General features: G+C 38.4%; 1 pseudogene; it reads left to right on the forward strand.

Moving 5' to 3' along the window:
• Positions 1-3,490: 3,490 nt before the first annotated feature.
• Positions 3,491-4,301, forward strand: LOC101718377 (14-3-3 protein beta/alpha pseudogene; annotated as a pseudogene).
• The last annotated feature ends 629 nt before the right edge of the window (positions 4,302-4,930 follow it).

A 4,930-nucleotide genomic window follows, 5' to 3' on the forward strand; every position in this document is an offset into this window, starting at 1 on the left:
ACTAAGAAAAGCCCAGGCCCTGATGGCTTCACTGCTGAATTCTACAAGACATTTAGACAGGAACTGCTGCCACTACTGTTTAAACTCTTCAATGAAATTGAAAGGGAAGCAACACTCCCAAATTCATTCCTGGAAGCAAGCATCACCTTGATCCCCGATGCAGAGAAAGACCCAACCGGAAAGGAGAACTATAGGCCAATCTCACTAATGAACATAGATGCAAAAATCCTGAACAAGATAATGGCAAACAGAATGCAGAAGATCATCAAGAAGATCATACACCCTGATCAAGTGGGATTCATCTCAGGGATGCAGGGCTGCTTCAATATACGCAAATCAATCAATGTAATACACTATATCAATTGAGCCAAGGACAAAAACCATATGATTATCTCCATAGCTGCAGAAAAAGCATTTGACAAAATCCAACATGCATTTATGATAAAAACCCTACAAAAAATTGGAATAGATGGTCTCTACCTCAAACTGATAGAAGCCATCTATGAAAAACCAACAGCCAATATCACACTAAATGGTCAAAAACTGAAATCCTTCACACTAAAATCAGGAACAAGACAAGGATGTCCACTATCACCACTCTTGTTCAATATAGTTCTGGAAACATTAGCCATGGCAATTAGACAAGAGAAAGAAATAAAAGGAATAAAGATAGGTAATGAAGAAGTTAAATTGTCATTATTTGCAGATGACATGATACCCTATATAGAAGACCCCAAGAATGCCACCAAAAGTCTTCTACACTTAATAACCAAATTCAGTCAAGTAGCTGGTTACAAGGTCAATACACAAAAATGAATAGCTTTCCTCTACACCAATGACAGACTCACTGAGAGAGAAATAGGGCAAATAGTATCTTTCACAATAGCATCCAAAAATCTGAAATACCTAGGAATCATCCTAATGAAAGAAATCAAAGACCTCTTCTCTGAAAACTATGGCACTCTGAAAAGAGAGATTGAAGATGATATCAGAAAATGGACAGATATCCCCTGCTCCTGGATAGGAAGGATTAATATAGTGAATATGGCCATACTTCCAAAACTGCTATATAGATTTAATGCAATTCCAATTGAGATCCCAGCAGCATACTTCATAGACCTCGAGAAAATAATCCAAACATTCATTTGGAACAAGAAGAGGCTCAGAATAGCAAAAGCAATTCTAGGTAACAGAGACATGGCAGGAGGTATCACAATCCCCAACCTGCAACTCTACTACAAAGCTACTGTGATAAAAACAGCATGGAACTGGCAAAGAAACAGACTTGAGGACCAGTGGAACAGATTAGAAGATGCAGAAACAACTCCAGACACACTCAGCCATCTCTTCTTTGACAAAGGAACCAAACACCCTCACTGGAGGAAAGATAGCCTCTTTAATAAATGGTGCTGGAATAATTGGGCTTCAACTTGCCAAAGATTAAAACTAGACCTATATCTCTCACCATGCACTAAAGTAAAATCAAAATGGATTAAAGATCTAAATATTAAAATAGAAACTCTGAACCAGTTGGAACAGAGGTAGGTAGAAACCTTGAAGACATCGGTGTAGGAAAAGATTTTATGAACAAAACCTCAGTTGCCTGTGAAGTAGCACAAACAATCAACAAGTGGGATCTCTTCTTATTAAAAAGCTTCTGCACAGCAAGAGAAACCACCAGCAGTGTGAAGAGACAATCCACAATGTGGGAAAAAATCTTCACCTGCTCTTCCTCAGACAAAGGTCTACTATCTCAAATCTATAAAGAACTTAAAAAGATCAGACCTCCCAAATTTAAAGACCCAATCCAAAAATGGGCATCTGAAATGAACAGACATTTCTCACACAAAGAAGTAGAAATAGCAAATAAATACATGAAAAAATGTTCAACATCACTGGTCATTCGAGAGATGCAAATGAAAACAATGCTGAGATTTCACTTCATTCCAGAAAGAATGGCTGCTATCATGAAATCAAGCAATAACCAATGCTGGCAGGGCTGTGGGGAAAGAGGAACCCTGCTCCACTGCTAGTGGGAGTGTAGACTGGTGCAACCACTGTGGAAATCAGTATGGAGATACCTCAAAGAACTAGGCCTGGAAGTCCCATTTGACTCCTCTATTCCACTGCTGGGGATCTTCCCCAAAGAATTAAAAGAATCATACCACAGTGATATATGTGCACCCATGTTCATAGCAGTGCAGTTTGTAATAGCTAAAACTTGGAAACAGCCCAAATGCCCATCAACTGGAGACTGGATCAAGAAAATGTGGTTTTTTAATAAAATGGAGTACTACTCTGCCATAAAAAATGAGAAATTAGAGACATTTATAGCTAAGTGGATGCACATTGAGGCAATACTCTTAAGTGAAATAAATAGGACACACACGTGTAAATACAGAATAGTTTCTCTGGTGTGAGAAACTGAAAGTGTAAATAAGGACTAAATGTATAATAGGTAATGTGAAATAGGAAGAAAAGTGGCCAAGGGGAAGGAGGTGTGAGGGCTGGGGAAAGGATAGAAGGGAATGGGATTAATATGAGAAAATGTAAAAATAGGAACAAAATCTTTGTAAATAGGGAGGACTGGAGGGGTTGGAGGGAGGGCTGGGCAAGGGTGAAAAATAAGAACCAAGAGAGACTATGTAAAGGTGCAAATTTCCAATGATGAATGTCATTATATTGTATACCTAAAATGTACCAATGATTAGATTGAATAATCGATAATGCAAAATAGGAAGAAAAGGTCCAAAGGGGTAGCGGTAGTGGGAGGGGCAGGGGAAAGGAAAGAAGGGAAAGGAAAAAATGATGAGAAATGGAAAAAATGGAAATAAAGTCTTTGTAAATAGGGAAGGGTGGAGGGAGTGAAGGGAGGGCTAGGAATGGGGAAAAAATAAGAACCAAGATGCACTATATAAAAGTACAATTCCCAATGAGAAATGTAATTGTGTTGCATACCTACAATGTACCAATGAAAGAATTTAATACAAAAAAAATAAAGTTAGATACAGATTTGAATTATTTCTTCTTTGTCAACATCAGTATTTACAAATATAAATTCCCGCTGAGTACTGCTTTCAGTGAATCCCATGAGGTTTTGTATGCTGTGTTTAGTGCATTTTTTCTTTAAATATTTTGTAATTTTCCTCGAAACATTTAAGATTTTGTAGTTTAATCAACATTTTTTATGTGTAGATTTTTTCTTTTATTTCTTCTCTTATTTATAGCTAGCCTCATTATAATATGTTCAGAAAAAGATACTTTGTTCAGTTTCAGTCTTTTAAAATTTATTATGACTTTTTTCTGTGGCCTAACCAAGTTCTATATGGAAGAATAATCTATGTGCACTTAAGAAGATTATACAGGCTGCCACCGCCGCTGCCTCTGGACCCAGAGATGCTGCCGTCTGAGAAGTGGGGTTGGGAAGGAAGTGGTCACCACTCTCAACTTTGTCGAAAGAGCCTTTGCTCCCTGCAGTCCTCCTATGAGAATGACCATGGACAAAAGTGAGCTGGTACAAAATGCCAAACTGGCTGATCAGGCTGAGAGCTATGATGATATGGCTGCACCCATGAAGGCCGTCACTGAACAGGGGCACGAACTCTCCAATGAAGAGAGGAATGTGCTCTCTGTCGCCTACAAGAATGTAGTAGGTGCCCGCCGTACTTCCTGGCGTGTCATCTCCAGCATTGAACAGAAAACAGAGAGGAATGAGAAGAAGCAGCAGATGGGTAAAGAATATGGGGAGAAGATAGAGGCGGAGCTTCAGGACATCTGCAATGACGTTCTGGAGCTGTTGGACAAATACCTTATTCCCAATGCTACCCAACCAGAAAGTAAGGTGTTCTACTTGAAAATGAAAGGAGATTATTTTAGGTATCTTTCTGAGGTGGCATCTGGAAATAATAAAACACTGTGTTGAACTCCCAGCAGGCCTACCAGGAAGCATTTGAAATTAGTAAGAAAGAAATGCACCCTACACACCCAATTCGACTTGGCCTGGCACTTAATTTCTCAGTCTTTTACTAGGAGATTCTGAATTCTCCTGAAAAGGCCTGCAGCCTGGCAAAAATGGCATTTGATGAAGGCATTGCTGTATTGGATACACTGAATAAAGAGTCTTACAAACACAACACACTGATCATGCAATTACTTAGGGACAATCTCACTCTGTGGACGTTGAAAAACCAGGACGATGAAGGAGATGCTGGGGAGGGAGAAAACTAGTATCTGTTGTGCTTTGTGATCTGTTCAGTGTTACTCCACATATATCCCTTTGTGCGATAAAAAGAAAAAGAGAAAAAAAAAAGAAGAGTGTACATTCTGCTGTCTGGTGAAATATTCGTATGTGTCTGTCAAGTCCAGCTTTCTTTTTTTTTTGTCCCCATGTCCTTTACTTATTTTTGTTTATTAATTTTATTGGTATGCTTTAGGCATACAATATAATGACATTCATCATTGGAAATTTGCACCTTTACATAATCTCTCTTGGTTCTAATTTTTTCCTTATTCCCCTGCCCTCCCTTCAACCCCTCTATGGCTCCCTATTTACAAAGACTTTGATTTCATTTTTTTAATTTTCTCATATTAATTCCATTCCCCTTTTTCCTTTCCCCTACCCCTCCCACTTCCCCTTCCCTTTTGTCCCTTTTCTTCCTATTTCACATTACCTATTATACATTTTCATCCTTATTTACACTCAGTTTCTCACACTAGAGAAGCTATTCAGTATTTATGCATGTGTGGTCTATTTATTTCACTTAAGACTACCACCTGAATATGCAAACATTTAGGTGTGAATGCCTCTAATTTCACATTCATTTTGGCTGAGTAGTACTCCATTTTATTTTTTTAAAAAAAACACATTTTCTTTATCCAGTCTCCACTTGATGGACGATGGGGCTACTTCCATGTTTAAGCTATTACAAAC

Source organism: Heterocephalus glaber, unplaced genomic scaffold, assembly GCF_053883595.1.
Source record: "Heterocephalus glaber isolate CG9 unplaced genomic scaffold, H.glaber_assembly_v1.0 deba00001523, whole genome shotgun sequence".
NCBI lineage: Eukaryota > Metazoa > Chordata > Mammalia > Rodentia > Bathyergidae > Heterocephalus > Heterocephalus glaber.